The sequence below is a fragment of the Cyprinodon tularosa genome, unplaced genomic scaffold (assembly GCF_016077235.1).
Source record: "Cyprinodon tularosa strain WSP-4 unplaced genomic scaffold, ASM1607723v1 ctg346, whole genome shotgun sequence".
Lineage (NCBI taxonomy): Eukaryota > Metazoa > Chordata > Actinopteri > Cyprinodontiformes > Cyprinodontidae > Cyprinodon > Cyprinodon tularosa.
This window is the reverse complement of record NW_024039059.1, coordinates 1,837,015-1,857,210: the sequence shown is the minus strand read 5'-3', so window position 1 is coordinate 1,857,210 and position 20,196 is coordinate 1,837,015. Positions and strand designations below refer to the sequence as shown.

Here is a 20,196-nt window from a genome sequence, read left to right as displayed (position 1 = left end):
GAGGCATTTCTAAAAGAAGGAGGTCACAGAAAACAAATAATAACATCAAAGGGGTCAAACTGCCAACAAAGCCCTTTGAAGGCACTGCGACCTGGAACGGACTGCCGCCGTGGGGAGAGGGCCCCAAATTAAGAAAGGATGGGAGATGGGTCTTAATTAATAGTGGGAGGTAAGTAATACCATGAACAGAGAGGCATACCAGATAGAGAGAACTCCAAAGAAGAGACTTCCTCTACAAATAAGCAATTCATGCTGCAGAAGCATTGAGCATCATGACGGCCCATGTCACAGCATCTAAATGTACCAAAAACGGCAAAACAAACACGCCTTTGATTCCACAATTTGAGGCTAATTGAGAACAACGAAGAAAAAAAGGCTAACTGTGGGCATGTATGATCTTTTATTCATGTCCATAATCAACCAAATGATTTTCTCTTGGATGTATTTCTTTCTCTCAGGGCACCATTAAGTGCTTACACAGAGGCGCTGATAATAATGATAAACCATCTGCAAAAACATACTGTAACAAATACGAGTCTACAAACAAACATAAGTTGTGCCTCCTTTTTTTTTAAACAACTCAAAAAAAGTCCACTTCTCGCGCTCAGCCGAGGTGGAGACAGATCTTAGTTCCCACTCTGTATCTCTCACTGACCCGTCTGAACACGTTTCACCGAACCAGTTCTTCCGTTTCCCCTCCATTTCACACCCTGCCGCTCTTCTGTAGATGACAGGTCCGACACTGGGGGATGCTGGGTAATCAGAGAGAGACAGCTGGTTGTCTGAAAGTGGAGGGGTGCCTTGAAACATGCGTATTCAGATTAATCAGAATCCCTGTCCGTCTGTGTCATCAATGCTAATAAGAAAAGAAGATGTCAGCAGCGGCGTTACAGAAGCAATAGCTGCTAGCTTTCATAATTGGATGGGTATAGAGTAAGTTAACTGTCCATCAAAACACCTTAAACGGAGGGGGTGGACAAAAACACAGCGATTTAGTTAATTCCTTCCCACTATCATAATCCTCATAGCCATGCAGGGAACCAAGATATCTTGCCTGATCAGCCAGGCCAACAATGCCCCTAACGACCCCCTTCTCAGAATCATAGACCAGTATCGGATAACAAAGACCTCAACCGACTCCCCATTCCTAAGGGGCAGACCTGTTCTTCAGGTTCAATTTGCATGTTTTCTAAGCCAAAACAAGAGCTACTATATAAAGCTTGGAAATCAATGCTAATTCTGACATTTTGCATTGAAAAAGCTTCCAGGATGGGAAACGAAAACTATTCAAACTTGGACAACAAAGTCCAGTGGTTTGTTTTTTAGCTTTTTTGGAAAACGTCTGGATTAATAAATGTTATATGTCTGTAACCTGAATAAATCTATGTTATATTTGTTCCTTTTTGTCAACTCATATGTACATGTTAAAGCAGATGTTTCATCTGTGAGAGAGTTCTGGGATCTCAGGTAACAAATTTTTCGCTACAGTCCAAGTAGAAATCACAAACGAGAACATATCACAGTTTTATAGTAGCCTAGTAAACTAGCCCCACCCTGCCAGCGGCCAAAATTATTTTTGCCTGTGAGTTGGTCTAGCCTCAATGCCCCAGGCCCTAGAACTGGGGGGCCAATCGCAACGCAGAGATGTCTTTTTAATTTTTGGATGCAAAGCGGGCGGGGTTTTGAGTAGGTGACGACAAAGCTGTGCTGGAGAAAGCACAAGGAAGGTGAAACTATTGAACAGTTCTGGTTTGACTCAGCTTTGTAATCATTTATGGAAGGATTAGACTTGGGGTTTTCATGGAAACGTGAGCAAGAAGAGGCTCTACACTCATTCATTTTTAAGGACGTATTCGACGTATTTGTTTACACTCACAGTCAGTTGTGCTCGTTGGTCAGAGCGTCGGTCAATAGGCATGATTTAAAAGACAACAGGTTGTTCTTATCAACAATCTTCATCATTAATCGGGGCCAGACTAAATTACACATTTAATCTCACATTTATTTTGGGTTATCAGGCTAGTTTTATGGGTAAAAGTGTCCAATTTACAAGTATGAATCTACAACCCCTTATGAAGCTGTTACACTCCTTACCAACAAACAGCCAACCTTACATTGAATTTCAAACTGCACATAAGTTGAAAAGATGCGTGACTGCCACCAACTGGTAAGGAGGGTAACAGCTTCATCTGGTTATACATTTTTATTTTTACTCACAAATATGAGATGTTGTTTTTTTTTTGTAAATTTGTGATTTGTACTTGTATTGCTGCAAAGTTTTAACTTTGTCAGAGAGCTTGGAGAGCGCAGATAATGGTAATTGGTAATTGTGAATTACATCTCATTTAAATTAATTGTTCCTTGGCATGAGTCGCACCTCTGATAAACAAATGTCCATAAAATCTATTCATAAATTTTCAATTGATCCTGCTAATAAACCAACAACGTTCCCTTTTCTGGTGTTTTTGTCTTCAATAAAATACTTCTGGTCTTTTTGAGTCCGATGCTATGTCTGTCAATAGTCACTGCTGCCACCCTCTGGTTTAGGGCGGAACTACTTGTTCCGACAAACGTCCCTATCTCACAATTTTAGAGAATCTTTAAAAAAATTCCTGTATCTAGGTTATGATCTGGATCATCACCAAAATGTAATGAATTGTTCCCTGGAATGAGGGACACCTCTGATATTAATATCCTTTACAAACACAGACAAACTCCTAAAAACATAATCTCCTTAGTGGAGGTAATACAGTTCATATAATGGAAGTCTGTCCTCTGGCCTCTGGCCTCTGGACATAAAAGTAGTGAAGTGTTAAGATTTCTCCCTTAACATTAGAGACAAATCAGGTCCTACAGATACAACTCTTCATACATCACTTTTTATGATGTTATGACATTTAAAACCCTTGAATGGTAAGGGGGTGTACTTATTTGTATGATGTTTAATAAGAACCAGGCAATGGAGCCATTCAAAGCTGCTCAAGACAACTGGGCCAAGCAGCTACCTCTTTGGCCCGCAGTCAAACAGCTGTAAAACGGTACATGGTTTGTATCAAGGGGGCCATCTGGACTAGTTTAAAACCTTTAAAAGTAAAATTGTTGTGTTTTTGTTTTGATATGACACCTTAACATTGCAGGTGCAGGTGAAGTGAAGGTAAACTGCTGTTTGTTCACAGCAGGGTCTGCATCCGGACAATAAATTCACACACTGAAATAACCAAATATGCATAGTCCCAAATGTCATCCTGTTGCAGCTGTCAGTGCCACTTGTGCAGATGGAGACACTCAGGGGGTAAGAACAATGGAAGTCTATTAGGAGGAGGCTATCTCAATAAGCATAGCACAGCATGAGGCTCATTGCTGCCACTTCCAATGTCCCCAATAATCATATGGGCAATTAAACTAAAATGAGATTCCCTTGACCCATAAATGATGAGCTTATATTATGTGCTGATTCTCAGAGGGCCACTGGTCATGAGGTATTCCCGAATATGATTATCAAGATTCTCATTCTCTCTCTAAAGGAGCTTGGTTACACATTTTAAAACATTAATTTATCCTTTATTGCTCAGGCTTCTGGTTTTTCTGACTTTTTTGCCAAACTTTGTATCCTGCCTACTTACTTCACACAAAAAATATGATTTTTGAAAACTATTTCAGTTGCATTACAATACTTGCTTGTTTTATATTTTTTTGTTTATGTTTAATTGTTGAAGAGTAATATCCAAAATACCAAGAGAATATTATATACTGATGGAGATTAATGATATAAAGCATTACTACTCCTCCCAATAGATTACTTTAGGCCATAAAATATGATTGTGGCACCTGTTGAAGACCTATTTTATTGATGCTGCTGGAAAAAAAATCCGAATATGAACCAAAGAGGCAGAGTTCTGATAATGCAGCATCAGAGACAGGACCAGAAGCACACACCCATCCCAGATGGATTCCTGGGATCAATGCAATGAAAAGTAAACCTTTAAAAGCAATAATTCCAAAATTGCAATTTCTATGATGATTTTACAGGAAAGCAAAGCTGTAATATTGTATTTAGGACACTAGAGGGTGTGCAGCAGTTCCTGTACGAGTTGTTACCTAAAACCAGACACAGGGTGTGACTGGTTTGTTTTATCTCAATTTAATTTCCGTGAAATTGGATTAGTACATTTAATACATTTGTTTAAGTTTATCTCACAACCCCATTTTTACAAACATAACTAGCTGCAGCTAGGAAGAAAACACTATTCCCTCTAGGGGCGGGTTTCCCTAAAAAGTAGCCAATCACGGGCAGTTTACTTTCTCAGGTTGGTTCCACCCTCAGTGGGACAAAAGTTGACATGAGCCACATAAACAGGTCCGCTTCCCAAAAGAGGTGGTAGATGCCATCAGGTCTTTATTGCCGTGTCCGAACGTCCAACCTAATCACTATATAGGGCATGTATGTAGTGGTGACCCAACGTCAAGTGGATGAAAAAGTAGTGGACTAGAAATTTCCCACAATGCGCCATGAAAAGCAGTGATCATCTATGGTCACTAGATGAGCAGGTTTATCCTGGAATGCTTTGTGAGCAGTGCTCCCCCTGCAAAGTATCGTTGGCATTGTTTTGACAATGCTGTCGGGTAGTGACAGTGGCGATAAATTACAAAGATGGTGAAATCTGTCTGAAAGGTCAATTTACTGAGTTCACGATAAAGTCCACTATATAGTCCCCATTCATTATAGTGATTGAGGTATAAAGGGGTTAGGGTGGACATTGGTACACAGCATATGCAATGCATTTGTTTTACCCAGTCACTGGTCCAGGTGTCTAATCAACACAGGGAATTAAATGGTGCAGACCAGACTCAATCGATTCAGTGGCAGGGCAAAACAAATACTGGACATTGGTTGTGTAGGAATGTCGACCCTAATCACCATATAGAGCACTATATAGTAATTACGCCATTTTAAATGAGTGTCTAACATCTAGTGGATCAAAAAGAAGTGGACTTGACATTTCCCACAATCCACCTTGAAAAGTAGTGATCATCCATGGTCACTATACGAGCACATTTATCCTGGAACACTTTGCGCAGAGAGTTCTCCTCGCAAAGCATTATGGGATTTGTTGTCACAGCGGCCCGCTGTCGCCATAGGGTGTCACTAGCCGCTGAGAAATAACAAAAATGGCGCAGGCACTGTGTCAGGGAGGTGGAGTTACGTGACCAACAGAGAGCGAAAAGTAGTGATCATTTGCCCGAACTGTAAGTTAACTGAATTCGCCATGAAGCCAACTATATAGTCCCCGCTCTATATGGTGATTGAGGGATTTAGGGGTTCGGGCCGATGTTCAGACACAGCCATAGCGATGACTCGATGGCCCCACATCTCCCACCTCTGCTTCCCCCAAAGCAACTGTGTTTGTTATTCCTCAGGGGCACTCTTTAAAAACCCTTTTCTGTAATTTCAGTAAGTATCTCCATGATCAAAAAAGACTGAAGAAATAACATTTGTTCCAAATGTTGGTACCATCTCAGTGTTAAGATAAAATATTTTTTTGTCCTTACTATCAACCGTTTAAATTTGAATTTACCATTTAAGCTTGTCTGTGTTGTGTGTAATTTGTTTTATTGTTTCTTGATTACATCTAACACATAGTTGAAGGTGTGAAGGAGGCTGGACGAACCGCTGTAGAGTGCTTTGAAACAGATCAGACAAGGAGGATTTTGAATGACTGAAACTTTTACGTTCCCTTGGCAAACAACTTGAGCGAACAGTGCAGAAGCTCAAGTGACAATATGTGTTCTCTCCCAAGATGCTGTGAACATGAAATATTGTTACAGCGAAGGGTGGGAGGGGCTGAGAGGGGCGAAAGGGGCAAGTGCCAGCACATACATCTAAAGCTTACGGGTCTGCTTGCTAGCCTTAAGAGATTACATTATGGTTATCCCTATTGTCCAACTCCTTCAAGACAAAGCCTGTTCCACTGTGCAAACAGCACGCCTTTGGAAGATTGTAAAAACAAGAGGTGAATGTCAAAGGCAAAAGTGAATAGGATCTCTCCCTTCTTTTGTCAAGCGAGTGAGGTATGCACAAACACATCACTGCGTGACAGAGAAGAAAGGAAGGCCTTGAGAAGGAAGGAGCTGGAAAGAAGTTGGAGCGTCTTTGCATGAAAAGGCCAATACCGTGAGAAGTTGCCTGCCTGCCTGACTCTTGGGTCTATAGAGAAACCCCTCCATAAGTATTTAAATGAAAGCCCGCCAGGATTACAAAGGAGCCATTTCGTTTGAGACAAACACAGGGAATGATGGAATGATGACCTACGGCTGTCAGGAAACAGAAAGGTTGCAAAATAGCATTGCACCCACCCACACCACCCGCACAAAAAAATGCACAAACAGAAAATAAGATAATAGTACAAATGAACACTTTCACTCAGACACAAAGAACTAAAAACAGATGTATGAAGAGGAGCCAACTCCAGCTTTGATGTCAGTCTGAAGTCAACCTGGTCACAACCCCAACAAGCCTTTAACTGTCGGAGGGCAATTAATAAGGGCGACCTCCCCCTCTGTGCGCCCCATTCGTTAATTTACAAGGCCAGCTCCGGCCTGTAATTAATTGCTGCGTGCATAAATGTAAATGAGTCTACTAGGGGAGCCGAGGGAGGGAAAAAAAATGGCTGTCAGGCCAATATTCCAGCGGGGAGCAATTTGCGAGAGAGGGAAATGATTTAGAGGACGGAGCACAAATCTGCTGCTCGGTAAAACGAACAGAGGCTGAACATTAGGAGAGACTTGTTGAAATGAAGGAGGTGGTTGGCTCAAAAGATTTAAAAAGAAAAATAAAATGCCCATGTGATAAATATGTGTTTTTTTTTCTCCTGCCTGAGATGTCTAAACATGACTTTTTTGGGGGTTTTTTATTCATTATTGTTCCTCTATCACTCTGCAGTGACAAATACTTTACTAGATTGGGACATAAGACATGGTGCAATCATCAATTGTGAAGCTTTTGTCTTTTCTGGACACTCGCCTGTTTTCCAAGTTTCTCCAAAAAAACACAACTTAAGAAGAAAACATAATCAGAAAATGTTCCGATTTAAAAAGCAAAATGCACCCTAATGGGTTTGTCCCTCAACTTTTTTTCCGACTCTCCACAATAAGAGATATTTGAAAAAAAAAAAAAAAACATTCAAAGAAGAATTTTAATCAAGCAAATAAGACATTCCTGGTAAAATCATGTCGGTCTGTAGACAATAAACTGTATGCAGGCAAGGCAGAAGAAATTTTAATGTGGTTGTAATATTTTCAAATGATTAAAATCAACTTGTTTTTTTTTTCTTTTCCTTCTCTCACTTCAAATAATTAAAAAAATGGAAGAAAATAAACAACTCCCCCTCTCTTCAACGTTAACATCTTGCCTTGCCTTGTCCTCACAGAGCTCCACGGCTCTGAAGAATATGTAAAATCATAGAAAGGCATGCTGCGGAAATGTGCCATCGTTCTTTGCCACTACAATAGCGGCTGTCATTCATAACTTCCACCCACAAAAATCCACCTCTTCACTGCGTTTGTGAGCTCAGTGAGAGCAAACAAGTGAAGAAACCATTGTGCTTTTAGATCTGCAGCGACTTGAAGAAAACACAGGAGAGGTCCACAGTGTATTGGTAAGAGCAGTGACACCTAAACACACAGGTACAGCCATAAACAGGACTGTAGGAATCACAATAGATCTTTGTAGAATAAGCCCCTTTTCACCAAAGCGCTTTACAAAAGCAAATGAGATTTTTTTTTTCCTATAGCGGGCCTCCAGTAATAATAACTGACATCACAGGCCGGCCTAAATATGTTCCTCTTACTTAACAGGGACACCCAGTATGAGCTTCTGGAGAGCGATACTAAACAGCCTGCTGAGGCTGCAGTTTTCCCTTCCTGCATCGGCAGGAACCATCAACTTCCAACACCGTGGCAGAGAGCCATTTTATTTGGCAGCACACCAGCTGTAAGCCGAGATGGATTAATTACCTCTAGAAGAATCAACGGACGACTGACCTGACTTCTTGTTTCTAATGTTAAACCACTGTAGAACTAATAGTCTAAGTACTATTCCCTTGAACACAGCGCCCAGGGGAGAGTATGAATTGATTTGTCACTTTCACCAATACAAGGCAGTAGATAAATGCATAATAAATAAAAAAAACTTTCTTTTTTGTTTTAAATAAAAAACCTAAAAAAGAAGTTCTAGAAGGGGGCCATCAGGTGCCAGTGCCCCTGTAGAACTGGCTCTGCTCCCTGTACTTAAAACATACATGACAAAAATGTAAACAAAAGCAAGTTATTATAATTTTTTTATGCGTATGTTCCCTTAAAGATTTACAGTTGAAATGAAATAATCCATTTACTGTAATTATCTTATTTCTAAGAGCGAAAATCCTCCTTCCTTTTGCAGGTCATCATAATTTCCAGCTCAAATTAGGAGAAAATACACTCATTTTAAGAAGCTTTTGCTTTTTTAGATCAGTTGTTTCAGTGTAACACAAAATCAATTTCCTATGATTTTATGCCCTGACAGAAGAGACAATAACTGATTTGTCCTTTGAACTACTCTAACATTTGCTTTCAAAATCTACTTTAACAATTGTTTTGAAATGACAGCCAGCTTTAAGCTTCAGCTGTGCTCAAATCGAACCTTGAAGTCAACAGTCAACTAAACAGCCAAGACTTAAACTTTGACTCTGACTGTGTTTAAGACCAGTATACAGCATTAGGATCCTCGGCCTACACTCTTTTTCCAATTGCAGGATATTTTCTTTAACGCATTATTTACTCTAACTAGCAATAGCATCCCAGTGGCATGATGCAACCACAGCTACATTGTAAAATGAGGATGAGGTTATGTGCAATATTAGTTTTTTGTTTTCATAGTTTTCTGGTCTAATGCGACAAGGACACCCTTTTTCAACAGGTTTTCAGTAACTCGTACATAGGTTGCAGAAAATTACAATGTTTTTAAATGTTTTTTGTTAATAATGGCGTTCTTTTTGATACTCTTCCATAAAGACCAGATTAGCAGAGTTCATTTCATATATTAATTTTTTAACTTAGACTCCCACATGAGGTGATGATCTCTTTTCTAATTAATGCTCTCTATGCTTAGCTTGATGGTTTTGGTCGACAGACTCATCTTAGAGCTGCACAGATTCCTCATAATTCACTCATTTTTCACATGAGGATTTAACAGCATTCCTCAAGATGTTCAAAGTTTAGGAAATTGCGTTAAACTTGTCTAAAATTTATTTCAATATGTGTCTCAGTTGTTTGTTGTTTTTTTGTCATGCAATGTTCTCTTACCAATGCTTGGGGCCTTCTCAAAACAGCTGGATTTAAACTGAGATTAAATTCCTCCTCTTACAGATTTACAGGTTTTTATTTAGGTAAGTTGGATACAAGGTGAAAAAAAAACATGAATCCTCCCAAATTAACAATGATGGACTGCTTGATTGCAGGTCAACATCTCCATAAAACCGGTTGAAGTTTATCCTCCACGACCTGAGGCTGAAGGGGAGTGAATACTTTTGTAAGTCACTGTAACACACACAGAAACACACAAAAGAAATCACAATAAGACGGGCTCATGAGGCGCACTGAAGGCTCACACCCGTGTGTATTCTTGTCAGTGAAACCTTCTAGAGTAAATGTCAGAAGGCCATGAGTCTGCTCTCTGCCTGATCATCTTCGATGTGTTGGACTAGGAAGAGGAAACCTGAGGTCTGAGTCCAGTCAGCTGGACACTCGAGCCAGTGGCGCCCCTCTCATCACAGAGCTACAAACATCGCTCCTCTGCTAATCCCACTGCATGCTCAGAGCACACTGTGCCATATACAAGCAAGCAGGGGCCCGGGGGCCTGTCAGCAGCATCTCAGGACACCTTCAGGACACACGGGATGAATCGGATGTGTGGATCTCAAACCGACATGCTGCTTCCAGATCCATGAGCCTGTGCTGTTCTATTCTGAGCCCAGCAGCCCATATCCAGTCGCCCTATTTCCTTCAACTCCGGCCCTTCCACAGCGAGCGCAGTCACCACCATTCTCATGATGACATCTTACGATTAAAGACTACTTTACGGCCAGGAAACCATGGCAACGCCCTGCGTGGACAAGCTGGCTGACGACCAATCGAATCTGGGATTTGGCTCTGTGGGTGGGACTGTCTTATCCTGGCCATCACTACTTCACCGCAGGAACATTTCAGAAGCCTCACACCCTGAACCCGGCTGCCACGCCCTATTACGCCAGACCACTGTAAAGGAAAGGTTAGCCAGTCTCCTTTTACAGCACTGTGACGCTTCTATACATCCAGAGTTTTGGGGGGTTTTAAGCTGCTTTGAGTTTAAAATGTTAAACCTGACAGATTTATTAAGCTTATCCATGCTGCATGCAAAGCTATGGAATAACTCTTGTTCTAAATTAATATTTCATGGATTTAAGTGGAAACAGTTTGTCCGGAAGATTTTTAAAATGCTTCTAAGTTTGTATTTTGTTTAATAAGAAGAGACAACATTTGCTTATCCCGTGGGCTTAGGAAGCTTTTTAAATCAAAATGAGTCAATGGTAGAAGAACAATCGGCCTGTTTCAAAAGCTAAATCATACGGAAAGAGTGACGCTTAAGACTTCTGTGCAGAACTTAGCAATCGCAGAAAGAGTTTTTTGTGTATGCTGTTTATAAAAACTACTTATGATAAATGTAATCTTATTTTAACATCAAAGAGCTCCAAAACATAAATATGCTTCTCAAGGCTGTTCCAGCAACAATGAAATCACTGTCCAACACCATGGAGCCAGCCCTGATGGAAATGCTTCATCGGAAAAACCCTGTTTGGATGCCATTAGGGTGGAGTATGAAGGTGCTGAGCTTTTAGAGCATCTTAAACAAGATGCACTCACATGTTGGACAGAGAGATTTACACCGAGGCCTTCGGAAAACACAAGGGACTATTATTTTCTCATGTTCTTTTACCACTCTAAGTTTTTCATTCTTATTACACCACAGGATTTTAGTCGAGGTTTTTAAAAGTATTCTCCTCCCTCAAACTTTTTCTTGGCATTCGGTTACATTTCAACCTTAATAGTTTACGTTATTGGAAAGTTGTGGGAAAAATAACGGTTGAAATTTGGCTCTAGTAACATGTTTTTAATCTCAAAGTTTGGGGTTCTTGTCTTCTGATGGAGAAGCTTCTCTACAAACAGCAAGAACTTCTGATCCAACCAAAAATCAGGCTTCAAACGGAGGCAGTCAGACTTAAGATCGTTTTTTAAAGACATTTCAACAAGCATCCAGGAGTCTTTGTCAGATTGTTAGCGGCTGGATTGGTCAAGTGGTAAGTCGCCCGTCCTGCAAACAGAGACAGACATGTTCGTATCCCAGCTGGGGGGAATGAGCTGCCAGTGTGGACCTTTCATGCTAATGCCTGCTTTGGTCAATGGCAGCCTAGACCAAGCATTGCGCCTGGAATCCAGAGGTTCTGAGTTCCAGCCCCACTCCCACAGACTGCCACTCTGGGTCTTTTAACCCCACACTGCTCCCCGGGCGCCGCACAATGGCAATGGGTTGTTGAAGTATTTTATTCCATATGTGTTTGGTCATTTGGATCATGAGGGTAATGCTTGGGTAATTTGTAATAATTTGTAATAAGTTCCAGGAACCACACTCAACATGACTTAAAATCCCAAACACAAAACCCACACACAACAAAAGACTTGACCAACTCAGGAGAACATGAGCCTTTGACTCAGATTAAAGCCTGGTTTGTGGTTGCCATGACGCGTATGACAGAATTTACACAGAAAGACGTCTAACCCTACATAAAACACACATTAAATTTTGAATGCTTGAACAAATTTGCAGAAACATGTTTTTGTCACATTCCAGATTTTCTTTTTTTATTTGCAACAAGAGAAACATCTTCTGCACATTTTTTGGTTTTGATTTTACAAAGCAGACTGAAGCTTTATGCTAGAATAAAAAAAAAAGTATAATATATAAGTAGCATTCTTTTTCTGCTCTCTACAATGCTTTTCTGTACCAATCTTGCAAAAGCATGCATGCACAATAGAGTCTGTTTTGTTCGGGTCAATCTGTCCTGCATTGGACACTTTTAACAGCTCCATACAAACGATGCCAGAAAAGCTCAGCAGGAAAGAAGGCCTTTTCTTTTCAAAAGAATCCTTTTAGTGTACTTTGGGTTTCTGTCTTTGGACGAATGATTTTAAACATCAAATTCCCTTTCAAACTTCCAACAGACATGCAAAGTGAAATCTAAAACTAGTAACTGTTACAGTATCCGATTTACAGGTGTACTATCAGTTTGTAGAATACACTTTCATCAAGAGCCAGTGCAAATAATTTCTGCTGTTGGTTTTAACATTCAGGGCGTGCCACAAAGGTGGGGCTGGTATGTCGTGACAATACAACTTGACAATCAAGCAAAAAAAATAACCTTGTGTATCTTCATGCAATTCTAGTCAATAGTAGAAACATTCAACTAACTTTATTATCTTATTATCAGCCGCCTGCTTTTTTTTTATGTTTTTTGTTTTTTTTAAAGAGCAAAAACTATCTGGGATGTTCTCTAATAAGACCTATTTCTCAGTATTGAATAGCTGCTTTGTTTAATTTTAGGAGCTGCTTGTGTTTGTGGTTAGGAGTCATTTTAAATTCTTGAAATAATTTGTGATTTTTTTAGAAAACTACCATGACCATAAATCATAATTTCATCCAGATAATCCAGGACAACTGTTTCTTTTTTTCTCTGAGCTACATACAACTCTCCTGTTAAACAGGATGTTACAGTTTCTAAGAATTGGCTCAAACCAAGCAAAGTATACATAGAAAAAGACAAAGTAATGACTCTCAGACCAAAACTAAAACTATTTAAATAACCCGTATCCTCTAGTTTCTGCTCATTCTCTAATGTCTGTGTAACTATTTACTGATATTAAATGATTCATTACTAATTGATTTAGAGCTTAAATTCTTCCTTCAAGTCATCTTATGGGAATTAGCAATAAAAGAAGGAAGAACAATGTAAGTGGATGGAGGTTAAACAACTGCAGGATTTGCAGAAATGTTCATATTTAATCTGATTGAAATGAAAATTACCAGGAGGAGCACAATGACTAAAGTTTGTGTTCCTGCTGCTGCTGCTTGGTTTGCAAACCAAGGCTGCTGACTGACGGGGAAAGACTCCCTGGAGCAGAGTGTCAGTCACCTGTTCACCTTCTAGTCATAAAAATAAATAAATGAAAGAGCCAACACCGTAATTGGCTGGAATCAAAGAGGCCAACCGCTGCACTTTAATCCTGTAATTTATGTCAGCGTTAATCATCAAGAAGCGTCCAGGACTTATTCTGTATTTTTTATTCCTGCTGTTTGCCTGTGCTGAAGAATATGGTTCTATAGAGAAACTTCAGCCTTGCTCCTTAATAGAAACAACTCACTTTTCAAGTCCTGGAACGAACACAACAAAATCTGCACTTTGCCAGGTTTTAAGATACATATTGTGAGCTCAGACCTGTAAAAAAAGATGATGTTTTCTCATCATTTATTGTTAATAAATGAGGCTGAAATGGAAAAGTTGTGGTCTCCACCCAGTGACTCAGTATTCTGCAGAACCACCTTTAGCAGAAACAGCATCTCCTGTTTGCAGAGGTTGGAAGCAACTGCTCACTTTTAAGACATAAAAAGTACTTTTAGGAGTAGTTGTATTTAATTGTACTTTTGACTTTTACTTTTTCAGTAGTATACTTTTGTGAGTATCGCTATTCTAACGTGTAGATATTGTCGCCTAAGTTCTTCATCCTTTCCTGATACACTATATTGCCAAAAGTATTTGCTCACCCATCCAAATTATTGGAATCAGGTGTTCCAATCACTTCCATGGCCACAGGTGTATAAATTCAAGCACCTAGGCATGCAGACTGTTTTTACAAACATTTGTGAAAGAATGGGTCGCTCTCAGGAGCTCAGTGAATTCCAGCGTGGAACTGTGATAGGATGCCACCTGTGCAACAAATCCAGTCGTGAAATTTCCTCGCTCCTAAATATTCCACGGTCAACTGTCAGCTGTATTATAAGAAAATGGAAGTGTTTGGGAACGACAGCAACTCAGCCACGAAGTGGTAGGCCACGTAAACTGACGGAGCGGGGTCAGCGGATGCTGACGCGCATAGTGCGAAGAGGTCGCCAACTTTCTGCAGAGTCAATCACTACAGACCTCCAAACTTCATGTGGCCTTCAGATTAGCTCAAGAACAGTGCGCAGAGAGCTTCATGGAATGGGTTTCCATGGTCGAGCAGCTGCATCCAAGCCATACATCACCAAGTGCAATGCAAAGCGTCGGATGCGGTGGTGTAAAGCACGCCGCCACTGGACTCTAGAGCAGTGGAGACGCGTTCTCTGGAGTGACGAATCGCGCTTCTCCATCTGGCAATCTGATGGACGGGTCTGGGTTTGGCGGTTGCCAGGAGAACGGTACTTGTCTGACTGCATTGTGCCAAGTGTAAAGTTTGGTGGAGGGGGGATTATGGTGTGGGGTTGTTTTTCAGGAGCTGGGCTTGGCCCCTTAGTTCCAGTGAAAGGAACTCTGAATGCTTCAGCATACCAAGACATTTTGGACAATTCCATGCTCCCAACTTTGTGGGAACAGTTTGGAGCTGGCCCCTTCCTCTTCCAACATGACTGTGCACCAGTGCACAAAGCAAGGTCCATAAAGACATGGATGACAGAGTCTGGTGTGGATGAACTTGACTGGCCTGCACAGAGTCCTGACCTCAACCCGATAGAACACCTTTGGGATGAATTAGAGTGGAGACTGAGAGCCAGGCCTTCTCGTCCAACATCAGTGTGCGACCTCACAAATGCGCTTCTGGAAGAATGGTCAAAAATTCCCATAAACACACTCCTAAACCTTGTGGACAGCCTTCCCAGAAGAGTTGAAGCTGTTCTAGCTGCAAAGGGTGGACCGACGTCATATTGAACCCTATGGATTAGGAACGGGATGTCACTTAAGCTCATATGTGAGTCAAGGCAGGTGAGCAAATACTTTTGGCAATATAGTGTATAAAGGATTACCCACTGTACACTTCAAAACTGAAATCCAATAAAGTCAATATTTCTTGAAATACATTTCTTTTCCTTGATTCGAAAAAAAAAGTGTGACAATTTGCCAATGGAATTAAATGATTTATGTTTTGAATAAGAAAAAAAACTACTTAGAGCAAAATAGTTAATCTTATTTTAAGGGCAAAACAGCTTGTTCAATTGCCAAATCATCTTATTTATATCCTTAAATTAAGTGCAAATGCACTTACCGGTAAATGAAATTTTTTTCATTTATTTTTTAATCGCATTTTTGCAGTTTTTTAATGAAGTTTCAGTATTTCTTTTGTCCCTATTTGTTTGTGCGTTTACGATTTTTAGTTGTATTTTATTTATTTTATAATTTAAAATACCAGAGTTTGCCAATTAATTTCTGTCTGAATACATAATTTCAAACATTTAATCAGTTGTCGGGAGCCAACAAATAGCCATTTTACAGAGAAATATTTTACGTAATGTTTTGAATGATTTCTTTTTTTTTTTTTGGATTTTTTTTTTATTGATACTTCTCCTACTTGAGAGAAATTGTTTGGGAAATGCTAAACGCCTCTGTCTGTCGAACTCTATCAGTACCTCACATCGTCTGGAAGAATTTTAACCTACGTTAGAATATAGAAACCAGCCAAGACTCTGTAGTTGCAAGACGAGCCCAAAGCATCAGCCCTCCACCACCATGCTTGATAGATGGTTGGAGATATTTGCCCTGATTTGCTGTGCTGCAGGACATTGTGACCAAACATCTATACTTAGGTTTCATCTCCTTCCTGCTATGGTCTATTTGTTCAGTTTCTTTCTAATTGCTTGTCATAAGCTTTAAAATCCAACACGCTAACACAGGCTTGTAGAGTCTACGGAAGACAGATAAGTTTGAACTGGAGTTAAAACCCTTGTTGGACCTACAGAGCACAACTCTAAGGTCACTGGTGGTGTCTGACTTAATACTGTAAACATACATCTGTATACTCCAGACCACCAGACTGCAAAACCATCTGCTTTAATAGAGGTGGACACACTTCCTGATGACAGTCTGCAAGGAAGCAGAGGGTCAGTTAGGTCTTTCCACACTCTGATTCTCTTATTTGGCTCTATGTTTATTTAATGAGTAAAGACAGATCTATAAAGGGAAGTATTACTTTAAAAAAAATACTTAAACATAATTATAACAAAAACTTCTTAGACTAACAACTAGACTAACAACAAAAATGCATTTAAAGAAGGTGTAATCAATTTTATAGTGACCTTGGATGATCAATGAGATACAAAAACAAAATAGAGAAATAAAATTTAATATTCTTTTTTAAATAAGCTCCAAAAAGTAAAAAAGATAAGAACTAATGATGAGCAGGAGCTTGTGAAGGTAATTTTTTAAAAATGCGTTTGAAAGAGGGTCACAGTCTTCTCAGAATACTGTTTATGTTTGGTGGTCATAAATAACTTAAGGATAAAATAAAATTAGCAAAACGAGAGTAATGAGAGGTGATTGCATTTTTCGAGATCTGTTTAAAAAAAGTGTTTTTTCTGCATTTTTCGCTATTACTAATGATATTATTTTTTTTAAACCCATATAACTATATTGAGAAGTGATTTAAACCATGATTCCTCTATTTTATTGGTATAAATCAGCAGTATCTTTGAATTTCAGCCAAGTTATTTATGTTATACTATGCACTGTGTTTTGTTTTTTTATACAGAAAAAAAAAAATCAGTATCAACAATAATCCTTTTTTATATGCAGGTGTAGAAATTGAATTAGAGCAATTTTACATTACATTTTCCTTAATATGCATGATCAGATCATGAGCTGGATTTCTTCTGCAGCTCCCACAGCTTTTTTTTTTTTTAAGTCATGCTACTTTAGTTATTAGGTTAGTACATATTCCCCGAAAGATTTCAGGCATCAAACTAGAGCCGGCGGTTCTGCTTGAAAGTGCAGAGCATGAAGAGGAGTTTCTTTTTCCACTTGAGAAATAGACTCCAAGCTGAGAAGACGATGCTGCAGGATTTCTGTGCCAATTAAAAACCTAACAGAGCGAAAAGGAACACTGTTAAAATCACGTTATTACAGATTATTCTGGAATTAGAAAATGAGATGAATCAGTATATTCTAAATGTTGATTTAAACCACTGATTTTGTTTTTTTTTTATTTTACAAATAAGGGAGTCTTTATTAAGGGTCAAACACTTCAATGCCATTTTTATTAAATATCTCAGGTTATAAGAAGAAGGTTTAGTCCATATGAATGCAGCCATTAATGGGGCTTTCCAAATAAATTTATAGTTAAAACATGAATCTGTGAACATAATCAAACATACTTTAACAATGTTTTAGTTTGAAGGATGGAAACCAAGATGATTTGTTTATAGTTGGGCTCTGTGACTTGAATAACCAAATATTAGCAATACAAATCAATAACAATGTGTTGCGTTCTTTTTAACATAGACGAAGGTGGTCACACAATGCATGTTTTTTTTTAACTATTTTTAACTTACAAGAAATTATTTTGTACACTAAGCAACTATATTAGTTACAGAGGTTGTGGTTGGTTTCCCAATTAGAATTAGGACTTTATTTAGATATTTTCCCAATAAAAACTCTCCTACAACCACATAGCCTGTTCCTGGCTGGAAGGAACACACATCTCCCTAGCAACAATAAGTAATTGCTCAATAGAAATATTAAAAACAACTTGGAAACATATTTAATCTCTAACCATCCTAATAATCCACTCTTGGAGTATCTATTATGAGTCCTCTCCTGGTCTTAGGAGTTAGAAGGCCTCTTGGCCAGCCCATAGCCCTTATCTTTAGCTGCGTTCTTAGATTTGGATTTAACCAGCAGCTTTGGTTGGGTCACCAAGATATTTTTCATATTCTTGGAAGTCAAGAAAACATAAATACAAACATTTTAATACAATTTTTTAAAGATAAAGAATCATCATTCTTATTGCACGCTGAGTCAGACGCTGGTTTTAGCTTATATCGCAGTTTAAACCGCTAACCTTTTCCAGCATGTCATTTTATTAGGAATTTATTTTTATATATATATATATATATATATATATATATATATATATATATATATATATAACTTTTAAAAAGGAAACTAAAAGAGCCTCCTGTTTATATTAAGTTAGCTGTGTTTTAAAACTATAGCTGGAAAGCAAAAAACAGCATCACACCTCACACTAAGCTAATGATATTAGCTTGTTAGCATAAAAGCCAAAAGGGGAAATATTCTTGACAAGCACTTAAAAACGACACCTAGGGAGTTCAATATAGGTTTTACTGATGTCTATATAATAAACGAATGATTAAAAAGTGTTATTTTAGTTATAGATTGTTTTCGTTGGAATTTTTATCTGATTTTATTGACATCTGATGGGTGATGCTGGTGCTGTATTTATTGAAAGGCAGATGTACACACGCCTACAGTCCAGAAAGAACAGAGAGAAAGGTCAGGGGTGAAAGAAAAATGAACCATAAAAAAGGTAGAAAACAAATGCAGAGCATGGGAGAGATATTGGTGTCAGGATTTCAAATAAATCAGCCAGGATAGATCATTATCACAAGCACAAAAATATTTAAAAGTAAGTAGATGAGAGGATTTAGGGGCCTTAATGTAAATGATGGCTGTTTTTTTTGGGAGTTTTTTCACCACCTTGGAAGGAACAAAAGAATCGCTCCTTTCCCGGAGTTGAGGAAAGCAAACTCCCTCACAAGCAGAGTGCAGTGACAAATGCATCTGCTCAGCAGAGGCATCCGCACCAAGGAGGGAGAGATGTTGCACGGTGCACACACTCCATCGGCTGGACGTGTAAAGGAGCATGAGCACAATTAGTCACATGTTTGTCGAATTCTTCTGTCGATGCTCACAAAAACACAAAAGACATAAATGTCTTCTGTCTCACACACACCTAAGATTGCTTTGAGGTTATAAAAAAACTTACGGGCATCTGCCAGCGTGCTTCAAGTGCTCATTCTCGGGGGCCCAAGCCTTTCTTTTTCAACAGCAACACTGCAATTTGGGTGTGCCGTTGGGCCGGAGATAAGTATAGGCTGACTAATATGCACTTAGGATCCAGGGAGAAATACTTAGGGCTAAATGTTTAATTTGTGTTTGTACAACACATGTCCAATTTCTGGGCTGGTGTCGCTTTCAAACAGCCCGACAACAAATAATTAAGACTCTCTGGATCAGCCACAGGCTGAAAATGGTGAATCTGGAGGTTTTCCGCAAACGATGAAGGTGAACGACAAACAAAACATCTGGAAGCTCTTACATCTACAACACCATGTTTGGATAGAAGATGTAGAGCTTGGTAACGAGGATAAATAAAACAGCTCTACTGCTGGAGGGGATGGCAAAAACATCTTATTGGTCAGGTATCTTCTGTTCTCCTGCTTCAAATCCAGACAGCAGAAGGCCTCTTAGAGCGTCATCCAGCAGGATGAAAGACATCCAATCCTCATACCAGGCGGAAATTAATATTTTCAGAACAGAACTCAATTTAAAGATAGATTCATTTATTCTATGATATTATAAAGAAAATCAGACCGTTTTTAATTAATGTTGCGCTGGAAAAGAGGCGCAGACAGAAAGATGGCCATTTTAAAGGTTTTACATTAAAAATAGAAACCTAAATCAATTATTGAAATATTTTAAGAATAAATAAAAATAATAAACCAGAGATGAGCATCTTTATCCAGAGAGTCATTTTACCACCAGAAAACAAAAGGTAATACAACTGAACTTATTATACACCACTCATAGATTAAAGTCCCAATTATTGCTCGTCCCAACCCCTTAAAATCCTTCTGGAAGCATCTCTGTAGTAACAGTTCATGAGTTTTACTGTACGTTTCTGTTTAGTCATTGTGTTCACAATTTGTCTTTATGAAAGTTATTCATGTATGAAAATAGATCAGCTGTCATTAGGTGATCTAGAAAGGTTGTTTCCAAGTAATTGTTTGCCGACTCTAAAGTGTTTTGTTTCACCTTTCTGGTACAAATAATAATTCGGTTTCATTCTGAAACCTAAATGTAGAAA

The 20,196-nt window shown here is 39.0% G+C and overlaps 1 protein-coding gene across 2 annotated transcripts in view; it reads right to left on the bottom strand.

Moving 5' to 3' along the window:
- LOC119789752 (transcription factor SOX-6-like) overlaps positions 1-20,196 on the bottom strand; it is a 169,002-nt gene that overhangs the window by 145,331 nt on the left and 3,475 nt on the right. The gene's annotated exons all lie outside the window — the stretch shown is intronic.